The 15,286-nt window shown below is 44.0% G+C and overlaps 1 protein-coding gene across 8 annotated transcripts in view; it reads left to right on the top strand.

Moving 5' to 3' along the window:
- Atg10 (autophagy related 10) overlaps positions 1-15,286 on the top strand; it is a 255,376-nt gene that overhangs the window by 35,795 nt on the left and 204,295 nt on the right. The window contains exon 3 of one of the 8 annotated variants that reach the window (XM_060377752.1): positions 11,687-11,763. The exons of 6 other annotated variants lie outside the window; for them this stretch is intronic. The gene's annotated coding sequence lies outside the window, so the exon portion shown is untranslated. Of the gene's footprint in view, positions 1-11,686; positions 11,768-15,286 lie in introns of all 8 variants that reach the window. One more of the 8 variants, XM_060377753.1, reaches the window with a different exon arrangement.

Here is a 15,286-nt window from a genome sequence, read left to right as displayed (position 1 = left end):
AGCCTACTCCTTGTTGGCCTTAACCCTTTTTCCTTGTAGGCTGCAGGACTGTCTCCTCTTGTTAAGAAAAGAATGCTGACTGGAGAATGAGGACATTGGGGGTGACCGCTAGCGGCTAATTCATGTCAAGTTGTTGCGTTCATGAAGGTGTCTGTGTTCCTTTTTTCTTTACTCTCCTCACCTTGTCCAGTCGTAACAACTACGGAGGAGCTGTAAAGCTCCCAGGCATGGCAGCACATTTTGTTCTTCCTGATGGAGCTTGTGGCTTAACGCCGTGCTTGGGTGGAAAGGCGTGTGCTCCAGTGTTTGTTTAATTGGATTCTTATGCCTAACTTTAGGATTTTATTTTCACTTGTGCTAAGTTTTATCTCATGTTGCCTGTTACAACTTGTTTTCGTTAATCCTTGATCTGCTCACTTGACAAACCTTTATTTGTTGTACAGAGTTTTGGTACACAGACCCTTTGGGGTTCAAAAGGTCACGTCAGACCTCTCAGTGAAGAGTGCTTTCTGATTAGCAGGGTGCTTTGCAAGGGTGGAGCAGTTTCAGAAGTGGGTAATCAGAGACTCTGGAAACCACCTAAGTTGAAGGGCATGACACTATTTAATGTGTAGAATATGGAGACTGTTGAGGTATTTAAAGCACCATTTTGAGGGAGCAGTATTGATGAGGAGAATTTACTGTATGGAGGGATGTTTTCAAGGTTGGTGTGTGTTAGTGCATTCAGGAGAACACACCTAGATCACAAATACCACCTCACCAGACAATAGGAGGGCAACTGTAGGGTATTTCCATTCCTGCAAACACAAAAGTGAGGGAGTCAAAATACCCTGGGAGTTAAGCAAAGTAGGGTTAAGTTTTCTTTAAAGGCTGTGCTGTGCATTCACCACTCCTGGTTGCCCTGGCAACGGGGCTCCTTCGAATGCTAATGACATTATAATGAGGAAAAAAACACATGCAAATGCAGTAAATAGTAATTAGAGGCATTTGGAATGGTGAGCCCCACCTTGGGAAGGTCTAGGAGGGGCTGGCAAAGGGTTTGTATTGGAGACAGAGAAATGGCGCAAGAGGGGGTTTGAGGTCAGCAGAGAGGGCTCAGTCGAGGCTGGTCTCAGCATACTCTAGCCTGTGTGACCCGCAGATACCTCTTGATTCGCTGGCAGAATTTAGTCAGTCTTGTAAGGCTGCATTGTTTCAGCTGTTCTACCTGTTGGCATCATTGTGTGGAAAGAATCTTAGCAGGATTCTGGGTAAGCTTTGGGGCTCCTGCAGCGTGCTGCTGCTTGAGTTGTAGCTCTGCCCACACCAGGCAGGGCTGGGCCTGCCTGGACAAGGCAGGAAGACCAGTGTATGTGGCCAAAAGTCTGTGGACAGAGGAGAGAAGACAATTCCCAGTAGGGCCGATGGTGGTTACTGTTTGGTGACTCTAAAGTATAATTGACTGGTAACGCATACTTGACTGGTCACTTCACTGGGATGTGGAAGCCCTGCCTCTCACAGGAGGGTCACACAGCTTTAGATTTGCCTCATTGCTTAGAATCAGAGACTACAAATCTGTGCTCAGTTTAATTTCCTTCTCTCTATTTTATTTGTTCAGCTTTTTTGTTCTTATTGCCATATGTCTGCTGGTATGTTATCTGTGGAAATGGTTAGAATAACATATTTCTATTCAAATGACCTGCTTCATATTACCCCAATTCTTTGGTCTTTTTTGGCTGTAATGGAATCACAGATAGTTGAATAAAAGTTACCAGGGATAGCTATTGCGGTCCATGCATTTCCCATTTTGTTCATGTCTTAATTTAAAAGAAATTACAATGAAGTGCACATCTTTTGTAAACGCGCTTCATTAGTGTGTTTTAACGTGGAGTGCAATGGAAGTGACAGAACACCTGCGTAGCAAAGTGGGAGGCTGAAATTCAGCCTCTACCATGGACAGAGAAAATACAGTAAAAGGTCTTTTCTTGTTGTCATTGCTCTGAATTGAGTGCTGGCCTCCCATGTGCTGAACTCATCCTCTGCCATGGAGCTTCACTGTCAGCCCACATATTCTGGCGAAGCCTCACCAGGTCCCAAGCCCAAGCTTCTCAGACAACCAGTGTTAGGAGTCAATTTCCAAGTCCCTTCTTCTGCTTGTCAGCTGGTGCTACAGGTGATAATACACAGTGTTAAGACACGGATGGCAGGCTGGAGAGATGGCTTAGTGGTTAAGAGCTCTTCCAAAAGACTCAGGTTCAATTCCCAGCATCCACATGGTAGCTCGCAACTGTCTGTAACTCCAGTTCCAAGGGATCTGACATCATCACACTAATGTACATAAAATTATTAAAAATAAATAAATAAATAATTTAAAAAAAGGCACAGATGGCTAATGTCTAGTGAATGGATTGCTCTGACCAGGTAGTTTTCATTGTGCTGGCTTTCTTTCTTTTTTCTTCTTTCCTTCTTTTCTTTCTTTCCTTCCTTCCTTCCTTCCTTCCTTCCTTCCTTCCTTCCTTCCTTCCCTTCTCTTTTTTCTTTCTCTCTCTTTCTCTTCTCCTTCCTTCCTTCCTTCCTTCCTTCCTTCCTTCCTTCCTTCCTTCCTTCCTTCCTTCCTTCTTTCCTTCCTTTCTTTCTCTCTCTTTTTTCTTTCTCTCTCTTTCTCTTCTCCTTCCTTCCTTCCTTCCTTCCTTCCTTCCTTCCTTCCTTCCTTCCTTCCTTCTTCCTTTCTTTCTCCTTTTCTTTTTTGCACACTGATTTGTATATTCCTTAGACTCTGCATGCTAAGAAGTGTGGACACAGCAGCCCTGCATGTTTGCCTTGGAGCGTGATTTCTCCCACACTGTACTGTGCTCTGGTGCTAATGTTTGTACCTGTGTTTCCTTATGTAGTTGGAATTACTCATTCTATGAAGTTATTTAATAACTTAATATTTGGTAAGACATTTTATGTCAGTATCTTTTCTCTGCCAGCTTTTAATATTGTCACACAACTACCTTGTATGGATTAAACGTAATTTAAACATTATTGGTGGACATGTCATTTATTGTTTCAATAAATGATACATCAATAAATATCTGTACCATATGATTTTATGTTACACATCCATTTCTGAAGAGAGGATGGCTTAAAATAGAATTGCAAAATGAGAACATAGGCTCAATTTAACTTTTGATAGATGCTGCAGAATTGGCACAATTCTCACAGCCTATATAAAGGCTCTCTACTTGGTTCTGGGACTCTGGTCTTTCCCTTTCTCCCACCTAATGACTCTTCCTGGCTGGTTCCTCTCGTCACCAGCTACACAGTGCAGGGAATCATGTCCCACTACTGGGCTATAAACACTGCTGTACAGACAAAGCACAAATCACACACACCTATCACCACACACATATACACACCTCTCACATACATATAACACACACACCCCTCACACACATACACATAGACATACCAAACACACTCACATACACCCTCACACACACATACCACACCCCCTCACACACATACCACACCCCTCATACACGTTTACACAGGCATACCACACACTTATACTCACATACATCCTCACACAAACACACCACACACACACCACACTTTCTCTCTGATACACACCCCTCACACACATCCCTCACACACACACACACACACACACACACACTCACACACATATTCACACACCACACACATATATACACACATGCTCACACAGACATCCTCACACACACACACATACATCCTCACACACAAACATAACCCTCCACAAATGCTCACATACACACCACACACATATACTCATGTACATCCTCACACACATACATATTCTCACATACACACCTTCACACACACCATACACACACCACACACATACTCTCACACATACACCCTCACACACACCATACACACACCACACACACACTCTCACACATACACCCTCACACACACCATACACACACCACACACACACTCTCACACATACACCCTCACACACCATACACACACCACACACACACTCTCACACATACACCCTCACACACACCTTACACACATACTCATACTCACCCACAGATATGCACTCACTCACAAACCACAAACACACACACACACACACACACACACGGACACACACGGACACACACACACTTAGCTTTATGTTTTTTCTTTGTGTGTTCACACGTATTTTGTCCCCAAACTTCGAATTTCATGTCTGTTAACCTAAGTGACATTCCATTTAATGCCTGTTAGACACTGTGAATATGAATTACTTTTTCTCACCACCACTCCCAACGTGCTTTTCACATATGGGTCTTAGTCATTAAACACAGATTTCCAGTTGTGGAGTAGTCCCTCATTTCTCTGTTTGTCATATATCCCCTGTTTACCATTCCCACACCCCGGTAACCACCCTTAAATATAAATGTAGTCAGCCATTTCTCTTCACTCCATCATCCGACTTCAGCTCTGGCCTCAGTCGTTTTCACCTGTTGTTACGAGAGCTTCCTAATTAATGCGTGGTAAATATTTCATGTCTAGCCAGCAGCAAGAGTGAGACTTAAAATATGAGATAACATTTTTGGAGGGTTTTCCGATGACTTTGCACTTAGCAAAATCTAAAGCAGTGATAGTTGCTTCCAAGGCCTTACATGGGCCTTCCTAGTGATGGCTAATCTTCCTGTCAACCCGAGTAAATTTACCCAGGAAACACACCCCTAGCACACATCTGTGAGGGTGTTTCTAGAGAGGCTTCCCCGAAGAGGGGAGACCCACCCTGAGGTGGGTGCTAGATTGTGAAGAGAGAAGCCAGCTGGGCGCAGCTCCCGTCCTTTTGCTCCTTGGCTGCTGAGGCAGTGTGAGCAGCTGTCTGCTCTTCTTGTCTCCACAGCGAGAGCTACCATGACGATCATGCCTTTCCCAGCATGCAGCACTGCACCCTCAACTGTGACTCAGAGTAAACCGTCCTTAGGGTGCCTTGGAAAAGTACCTGGGGCTGTCGAGGCGGCCCAGGGGGTGAAGGCATAATGGGTAAGCCCGGGACCTGACTTTGATCTCTAGAACCCATGTAAAGGTGAAAGGAAGGAACCGGTTCCATCCAATTGTCTTCTGACCTCCACTGTGTGATGTGACATGAATGCTTCCCCATACACCATCATAAGTTAAAACTAAAATAAAAATAAAAATAAAGTGACAGGCGTGGGGCAGACCTTTAATCCCAGCACTTGAGAGGCAGAGGCAGGTGGATCTCTGTGAGTTTGAGGCCAGCCTGGTCTACAGAGTGAGTTTCAGGACAGCCTGGGCTATGGAGAGAGACCCTGTCTCAAAACAAAACAAGTAAAACAAAATAAAACAAAACAAAAAACCCTAAAAAAGTAAATAATGTTTTTTTCCTTTCCTTTATTATTAGTTGTTTTATTTTTGAGATTATGATATATAGTTACATCATGTCTCCACTCTCTTTCCTTCCTCAAAACCCTCCCATACACCTTGCCAGCTGTTTAGCCAAGAGTTCATTCTTTCTGTAAAACAAGCATACAGATCTTGTGCAAAATTCCTTCCAACTTTAAAAATAGTAACATTAAATGTCTACCAAAGAATTGTTTCTTTATGGTTTATCAAGAAGTGTTTGATTTGCACACGTCTTAAGTGCCTATATATGAATCAGGGTCTCTTAAAGTTTCTCAGATGAAGGAGGTCACGAGTGGAAAGTGTAGCAGTCTGGTGTCCTGTGTTCTTCGCTTAGCTCCGTGATGCTCTCTTGCTTCCTTCAGACTTTTGCTCAAATGTCGTCTTCTCTGGGAGGTCCCATCTGCTCGCCTATGGAAGAGTTCCCCAGCCTCCTTCCCCAGCCTCCTTTCCCCAGCCTCCTTTCCCCAGCCTCCTTTCCCCAGCCTCCTTTCCCCAGCCTCCTTCCCCAGCCTAGTCGTTTGCCATTTCCCAGCCTGGACTTACTTGCTTGTATTGTTTTTAGCGCCACTTGCTGTCATATGCAGCTGTTTCCTACCTGTGCCTACATCCTGACTCCAGAGTGCAAGCTCTGCCAGGACAAGGCCTCTTGCCTGTTTTGTTGACGATTGTGTTCCCTGCGTGTGGCAAACATAGGCCACACACGAAGCAGGTGCTCAATAATGGAAAATTTACACCAACGTAGTGGATTCATTTGTTTCTAAAATAATATACCACTACACTTATTTTCCCATGTGCTCTATAACATTGGATATCATTGGCCTTTTAAATTCTTTTTAGATAAATTATACATTGTTTTCATCATTTCTGCTGCTGAGCACATTTTTATTCACTTATTGGTGGATATTTCTCTTAGGACTGTCTTATTTATGCACTTTATTGTGGATCAGGAATCTTTTAAATATTGATTTATAAGAACAGCATATATTATTATATTGCTAATATTTTCTGTTTACTGAAAATATTTTTCCATCTCTCATTCATTTTTACCTTTGCAAATGGTATTCTTTCATATACAAGTTTTAAATTTTTAGTAACTCTGCTACTCTTCTTTTTAATTTAATTTTATTAATTACACTTTATTCCCAAATAAGATTTTTCCCCCATAAGCCCCTCCCCCTCCCCTCCCGATCTCACCCTCCCTCCCCCTTCTTCACGCATGCCCCTCCCCAAGTCCATTGATAGGGTAGGTCCTCCTCTCCTTCCTTCTGATCTTAGTCTATCAGATCACATCAGAAGTGGCTGCATTGTCATCTTCTGTGGCCTGGTAAGATTGTTCTCCCCTCAGGGGGAGGTGATCAAAAAGCAGGCCAATCAGATTGTGTCAGAGGCAATCCCTCTTCCTATTACTATGTAACCCACTTAGACACTAAACTGCCATGGATTACATCTGTGCAGGGGTTCTAGGTTATCTCCATGCCTGGTACTTGGTTGGAGTATGGGTCTCTGGGAAGACCCCTGTGTTCAAATTTTCTGGTTCTGTTGCTCTCCTTGTGGGGTTCCTGTCCTCTCCATAACCTCCTGTTTCCCACTTCTTACATAAGATTCCATGCACTCTGCCCAACAGTTGGCCATAAGTCTCAGTGTCTGCTTTGATAGTCTGCAGGGTAGTCTTTCAGAGGCCCTCTGTAGCAGGTTCCTAACTTGTTTCCTGCTTTCTTCTTCTTCTGATGTCCTTCCTCTTTGCCTTTCGGGATGGGGATTGAGCGTTTTAGTCAGGGTCCTCTCTCTTGATTAGTTTCTTTAGTTGTACAGATTTTAGTAGGTTTATCCTATAAGTCTGTATGAGTGAGTATATACCCTGTGTGTCTTTCTGACTCTGCTACTCTTTTAGTTTCTGTTTCTGAGCTGATGTCTTGATCAGGGACTCCTTCTTAACTTGTAGACCATGACAACATTTTCTTGTATTTTCTTTAGATATTTATTATCTTATTCGCTCTATGTAGGGCACTGGTCTGGTTGGATCTTGCTGTACAAAGGTATGTGCTATGTGTCGCTTTCTTGTTTCCTTTGTGGTCAGCAGATTGGCTCAGGTGGGTTGTGTGTTTTGTGCACTAATGATGTGTGTGTGTGTGTGATCCCACGTTTGCCACCAGCACATGCTAATTCTCATGCATAAGGAGGTCCGTTTCTAAACTCTGTACTCTAGTTCCCTGAACTAATCTGTCACAGTAAGTTTAGTTCTTCCGAATGTTCTGAGGTTGATTTTCTTCTGTGATTATCCTTCCAACCATCCTCTTTTGGATGAAAGTCTGCGATCTGTTCTTTTTCAGATTACTTAGTTTAGACATTTTGTTACATTGTTTAATTAATTAATTGTGAGTGTGTGTGTGCCACAGTACATGTGTGCAGGTCAGAAGACAGTTTGCTGGAGTATGGTTTCTCCTTCTAACATGCAGATTCAGGTCCCCAGTCTATATTCAGACTGTCTGCCTTAGCAGCAAGCGCCTTTACCCAGTGACTCAGGTTGTTAGAATTTTTTTTTTTTAGTTTTTTTAAAAATACGTATTTTTAAGTTTCTTAAGAGCTTTGAAACAATCATCGGGCCCAAGTGTTGACTGATTTCTGTTACTGTTCTCTAATGTGCGCCACGGTAACTATAATGGATCCCCTTCAGTTTGTAGCATTGTTGGTACAGCAGCAGTTTACCTAGAGCCTTGGGGGTGGCTCAGTGGCAGAGTCCAGCAAGTTTGCAGCCCTAACTCAACCCTTCGCGAGAGACCGAGGTGGAGCTGCTCTAGTGCCTTACAGACCTTACTTGGTGGTGATGCCCAATACACTCCATATTTCTGGATTAAACTTAGTACTATTTAGCTCACCTTTCTTATTTATTTTTATTAGTTCATCTCTTTTATTTTATGCTGCTTTTCTGCCATTCATAAGTGCAATTCTCATCTTTTGTTTTTAGTGTTTACTTAAATGATAAGCGTTTCTCTTGGCTGCCAGAGCAATAGCCAGGCCAACCTATGCCAGAACATATTTTTTTCCAGGCTATGAAATGTCTTAGCCTGTGTTGCCATTAAGTCCACAGTAGAGATTTGCATGTGTGTATTTTAAGAACAATGTTTTTTTTTTAATTTTTTTAATTATTTTTTAAATTATTTATTAATTATACTTTATTCACTTTGTATCCCCCCTGTGGTTCCCTCCCTCCTCCCATCCCAATCTCTCCCTTCCTCCGCCCTCTGCATGCATGCCCCTCCCCAAGTCCACTGATAGGGGAGGTTTTCTTTTCTTTCCTTCTGATCCTACTCAATTAGGTCTCATCAGGAGTGGCTGCCTTGTCTTCTTCTGTGGCCTGGTAAGGCTGCTCCCCACTCAGGGGGAGGTAATTAAAGAGCAGGCCAATCAGTTCATGTCAGAGACAGTCCCTGTTCCCATTACTATGGAACCCACTTGGATACTGAACTGCCATGGGCTATATCTGTTCAGGGGTCTTAGGTTATCTCCATGCATGGTCCTTGGTTGGAGTATCACTCTCAGGAAAGACCCCTGTGCTCAGATTTTCTGGTTCTGTTGCTCTCCTTGTGGAGTTCCTGTCCTTTCCAGATCTTACTGTTTCCCACTTCTTTCCTAAGATTCCCTGCACTCTGCACAAAGGTTGCCCATAAGTCTCAGCATCTGCATTGATAGTCTGCAGGGCAGAGCCTTTCAGAGGTGCTCTGTGTCAGGCTCCTGGCTTATTCCCTCTTTTCTCCTTCTTCTGATGTCCATCCTCTTTGCCTTTCTGGATGGGTATTGAGCATTTTAGCCAGGGTCCTCTCTCTGGATTAGTTGCTTTTAAGAACAGTCTTAGGGAGCAAAACTGCTTCTTGTGCACAGTTGCATGCAGGGCAGCAGTGAAGCAGGGGGCCACTACAGACATGGGCTGTGGTGTTTCTACTCGTGCCTGGCTCCCCATCGTCCCAGCTGCAGACAGCTGTGAAATAAAGCAGTTTGTTCGTGAGTGCAAACGGGAAGGGTTTGTCGATGAGTTCCTTCGTTCATCAGTCCTAGGTAGCCCCACGCTGTTTCCTGTCCCCCATTCGGGATTGTGCGCCAGAGTGGAGACGCAGCAGTGGCCACATTCCGGTGTGAGGCTGGCTAGTTGTCACGCCCAAGGACAGCAGAATGGATCTTCTCACACATGGCTGGTAGAGTTGGAAGGAAGAGTTTGAAAAGATCTTAGTAGTGTATTAAAACAAGCATCAACATCATTTTCCCCTTAGCTTAGGAGGGGGAGAGCACTTGATTCACAGGGATAACAATTGTGAACAGCTGTACTCACTGTGTGCTTGCAGAGCCGCCCGTGTGCATTCGTGTACAGCTGTTGCCTGCGAGGGAGAAAGTGTCACAGTGGTGTTTGACTGTTTTCGGTGGCTGCATACTTGATGATCCCTGTGGGGCGTGCTGTGGTGTTTCAGCTTGCGGAGGTGTGCCACAGTGAAGAGCAGGTGGGCTGCCAGACCTGGAGCCTCAGCAGTTACCGCTCCTCTGTGGCACACGGGTCCAGGCTCCTCCCTTAGACATAAAGGAAGGTAGCCGTGTTCTCCGCCAACACTCTGCTGTGCACCTGAGTATTTGTGACATGAAATTCTTATATGAGAGAAATAGGCTACACAGTTGTATTTACAGTGCGGTTAAAAGCCAGTTTAAACAAGTGTCATTAAAAGCACACTGAAAGAAAATATACTACACTTTAATGAGTTTTGTCTTTGTGTATATAAAGTATAAATTTTTTTTCTACTTAAGTTTTATTTGTTGAAGAAGAGATGGCATTTTGTGGCCCAATGATTTGATTTCAGAATAATTTCACCATTAGGACTTGGAATAAAATGGAAATAATCTAAACCTCTTTTCATGACCAAAAAACCCGTACATGATCTGACTGCATGTGCCACTCCTTCTGGCCACGGGACCTTTGCACTGGCTCCTCTCTGCCTGGAATTGCTCTCCTTTAGTCACCACTTTGCTTGCATATTTGCTTCATTGGTCTCTGTCCTTCCCATAGCTGTGTGTCCTCCCTGTCTGAGACAGGTCTCTCCAGGCCTTTCCAGCCACTGTTACACCTGTTTAACTCTTTGGTGCCCAGTGTGGCACAATAGTGTGGAAGACTTCATGTATATATTCTTGTGGGACTTGTTTTATGTCCTGTGTTGTTTCCAATGTAAGTTATTACCGCCTCAAATGACACATTTATGATATGTATTCATTTTCTGTTTTCTATAGAGATATTAGCTAGTCAGAGCAGAGGTCTCCTATGTTTGGCTTTGCTGTGTCACAGGGCTTAGCAGACAGGCAGCAAGTGCTTCGGGTCACACAGAAGGGAGCAGTGCTTTGTGGGTGTGTATTCAACCTCTTATTCAAACAGACATTGAATGGTGAGTATTTAAAAGTTGAGAGAGACTTTAGAGTAACTGGATATACAAAAACTCATATAAAAAATTAGAAGTATAAAACTAGGTCCAGTCATTGTAAGTTAAACACACTTCTTTTTATTAATTAGAAACATAAAAATAAAACTTAGTTGCTCTTAGGTTAATTGGCTCTCCAGACCCTTAAATGGCTCAAAATTGGACAAAACACAAAGTGGTATTTAGGATTCCATATGGCTGTTCTCAATGCCTGTGGCTCATGGTACTTTACATTCTCAGTATTTCCCTCTTCATTTTACTCTGGTTTCTGTTGCTAAATCTCGAGGTTTAGAAAGAGTTTCTTCTGGAGTTTTAAATAAACTGTTGATCTTATCTAATGTAGTTTTCAGTTCAGAAACTTTTTAAAAAAAATCTTTAAGATTTAATTTAGGGTTAAAAAAAAAGCTCTCCTTTTGTGCATATATTTGTGTGTGCTTGCGTGTGTGTCATGGAGGTCACAGGCAAGCACTGGCTCTCTGCCTTAGTCCCTTGAGCCGTGGCCTCTGCCTGAAGCTGGAGCTACAGTTTTACTGGATTTACTATTCAGAAAGCGCTGATGATCCTCCTGGCTTGATTAGTTTCTTCAGGGCTGGGCTGTAGAGCCACGCAGCCACGCCTGGCCTGGAGGCCAGACTCAGGCCTCATGCTTGCTTAGGAACGACTCTTATTTAGCTAGCTCCCAGTCCCTTGAGCCACTTTGTGTATTTTTCATTTTCTGTTTATTATGTTTTATCCTACTTTGTGGAAACACTGAGTACTCCTGGTAGCTGTTTTCGTGTGACTGTCTTTAATTTCATCAGCTGGTAGTTCTGTTCCTTTTTGATGACTGATTTTTTTTTTTCTTGTGGTTTCAGATTTTCTGTCTTCTGGCCGTGCCTGTTCTTTTTTTATTGGATCTAGACATTGTTTATGCTGCATTCCCCCTCCAGGAGTGAGTGAGTTTGTTCATTACTTTCTTTCTTCCTATGTACCTCTTTTCTTCAGAAACTTTTCTTTTCTGCCTATGTCACAGCGTGCTTATATTTGGAAGGTGCAGCATGATAGTTCAGTACATGTCTGTGTTGTGTAACGGTCGGATTGGGATGATTAACATATCCACCACTTCCACTCGTCAGTGCTGAGAACATGTACAGTCCCCTTGAGCCGCTCTGAAATCTGCAGTCTGGCTTCAGTCATGATCACCGTGTTGCACAAGGCAGCAGCTGTTATTCCCGCCTGACTAGAACTCTGCGTGCTGATCGACTTCGCCCTTTTCCTGGTTCCTGCTTTCCCCTGCCAATCAGTTTGATTCTTTCAGGGACTGTTTTTAAGGCAGAGTGGGGCAGGTCTCAACCAGCCTTTAGCCTCAGTTTCGACCTCCTCTGAGGTGTGTACGCTGAGGACGCTGTTCACTGCTGTGCGTGTTGGGGCGTCCTTCTGCTCTGGCAGCTGGGCACATGAAAGACTCGTGGCCCCCGTGGGCTCAGGATTCTGCTGCCTACTTCATCTTGCTGCGGTTCCCAGGCCCCAGTGCACTCAGGTGCGTGTGCAGAGCGCCGGGAAGGCAGATGCACACTGTTCTGGCACTGTCCAGAACGCCCATCAGTGGCTGCCTTGCTCTGCCCATAGTCTACTTACCGTTTGCTCAACTCTGAACTCTGGCTCCTGACAGCCGGTGGGTTACTCTGTTTGGGCTTTCTGCCCCTGCCCTGCTTACAGAGCTTTCTGGGAGTTGGGTCGTCCTGAGTCCCCTTGCTTATTGCTGTTCTCAGAGATCGCTGGCTTCACAGTGTTCCAGGTCTGAAAACACCTCCTTTGTTCCTCTTTGAGTTCAGTTTGAGTTACTGAGTGTGGGAGAATAGATCTGCTGCCTCATTTCCACGTGTTTCACAGGCTGCAGGAGCACGTAAAGAGTGTTCTGGATGATACCACTGCGTTGCCCCGTTTCCATGAAGTTTAAATAAGTAGACATTGAGGGAGAGACAGAAGTTTAGTGAAGGAGCTTTAGACATGCTCAGGCTTGGAGTGGAAATGACTTGGAGGGTAGAGACTGTGACTCATTCTTGGAAATATGTCAAGAAACTTTTGTTACATAAAAAAAAAAAAAAAGACAGCCTTCCTGTTTTCCCTGCTTGTGGCTCTTCGCTGACGGTGGAGGGTGCCGCAGGTGCTCCTCTCTCAGTCGGAGTGCCGAGTGCTGGTGTGGGCCGCAGTAGTCTTTAGTCTCGCCCTCTCCAGGCTCCCTGGCATAGAAGCAGTCCTGGTGTTGGAGCATAGTCTTCTTTACTAGCTGTTGGTACCCTCTGCCCTGTTTTTGGCTAATGTCATTCCGGTGTCCACCAACATCTCCAAGACTGAGCCCTGAATTTCAGGCCAGAACAATTGAAATTTGGACTGTTTTTCTGAAGAAGAGGGCCATGTTAGGTCCAGGCTATGGGCTGTCATTCTTGCCTCTGACTTGCAGGGTTGAGAGGTGCTGTCCCTGTCCCATTTCTCTACTGTCACCTAAGTTCACGGATCTGTATTTATGACTCTACTTGAAAATACAGTCTTTGCAAATGTGAACAAGATGAAAATGAGCTCACACTGGATTAGGCAGGTTGTGAATCTGTGTCCTTATACAAGGACAATGTTTGGGTGCAGAGACGAAAAAACTGGGGAGACCTCTGTGTGAGCACAGAGGGGGAGTGGAATGAGGCACCTGTAAGTTTCTCTGAAGAGTTAAGCTGTTCGAGCTCAGGGAACTCTCACATCCCTAGAAGCTGGGCAGCTCAGTGGCTTGTTCTGCTTCGCATGGATCATGCTTTGCAGCCACAGCGACGCCTTGGCAACCTGATTTATGTCTCCACCATCAGACCTAATAAAGAATAAAACTAAGCAATGTGTAAGTCCTCATAACAGCCAGTCGCTAAAAGATCAATGACTTATGTATGAAAGGGATAAAACACCGAGTAATTTTAAATGTAGAGAAAAGGGGGAAGCAGAGCTTGAGTTACTTCCTTTTAAAAAATGTCTGATATTGGAAAAGCAAAGCCAAACCTTTGAGAACATTTCGATGAGAGTAAACAGACAAAATATGGTAAAATCTTTACAAACTTAAATTGGAAGCAGGACCAAAGAGAAAGAATTAGTTTTTTCCAGCAGGCCCCACTTGGTTATAACACCATTGGCCATTCCTCTGGCACAAATAAGCAGGAATGCTCTGGGAACCCAAACAAAATTGCTTAATATAATAAAAAATATGAGGGCACACATGGAGGTCCCACATCTATGAACTAGAAATTGAAAACTGAAAATGGGTAAGTTGGAAGATCTGAAAACAAAACATTATTAAAAAAAAAAAAAGCAGGAAAAGAAAATACTTAATTGTGAAACCTAACATTGTAGAAATGTGAGTTGGAAGTATTATCAAGGAGAGTGGGACCTCGTGTGCTTTAAACTCTCTTTCAGTGCTTTGTTCAAGAAGAAGAGCTTTAGCACCATCTAATATGTAGCATCTTTTAAAAGCTTGCACTAGGTGAGTAGGCTGTGGAGTCTCAGCTTAGGCACACGTGTGCACACATGTGCGTACATACTTCTTACTAGCCTGCTCTGGGCAACTTCCTTTTTTCTTTCCGCCAACAAAGGGCTGGTTTTCTTCTTTCTTTTCTCTGGGGCTTTGACCTGAAAGAAGGGCTTGGAAGGGCATGGTTTTCCTGCCTATGCAGAAAGCCAGGAATGGACTGTGGACGGTAAGAGAGTGGACTTAGTAGTTCAAGAGTCCTGCCAGGAAAGAGAGCTAGAGCTGTTGCAAGAAACTGGCTTTTCTATAAATCACAGTGCTGGAGTTTGCCGCAGGACTGGGGCTCTCAGTATTGAATGGAACTGAAAATTGAAAGCCCTAAGTAGGCATCAAACCATACTACTCAAAAAAATACAGTGAAAGATGCTATCATTAGGCAGTAATCTGAGAAGGAGGTATTTCTCTCATTACAGTTTATCCTATACAGGGGTTAGTTCAAAAAGAGAAGAGAATAAAAAAAATAATAATACGAGCCTCATTTGCAGAGCATTTCATGGTCTCAGAACCATGCTGGTCACAGAACACAGGGGCAGGTAGCTAGCTGGGCTCTGCCAGCTCCCAATCCAGATCCCAGCCTCTGGGTTATCTGGGTAGTGCCCTCTACCACACATCTGGGGCACACCAGAGAGCATGCTGGCTCCTGGCTCCCTCCATATATCACAGTCCTTCTTCCTCAACCTCCCACATGATGAAACTACAGGCCTGCTTCACGTTCATGGTTTTGGGAGGACGAGGTGCTGAAGATTAAACCTGGACTTTGGGAATGCTACGCAAGCGTTCTAGAGCCCTGCTTTCTTTGCGAGTGTGCACAGCGATCTATTTCTAATAGCAATGTAGCATTCCATTATACTGGGGACTGTAATTACCTCAGTGGCACCCCAATAAAATTATGAAGTTATTTTTTCTCTTTGCT

This window comes from Meriones unguiculatus, chromosome 2 (genome assembly GCF_030254825.1).
Source record: "Meriones unguiculatus strain TT.TT164.6M chromosome 2, Bangor_MerUng_6.1, whole genome shotgun sequence".
Taxonomy (NCBI): domain Eukaryota; kingdom Metazoa; phylum Chordata; class Mammalia; order Rodentia; family Muridae; genus Meriones; species Meriones unguiculatus.
This window is presented reverse-complemented; position numbering and strand designations above follow the sequence as displayed.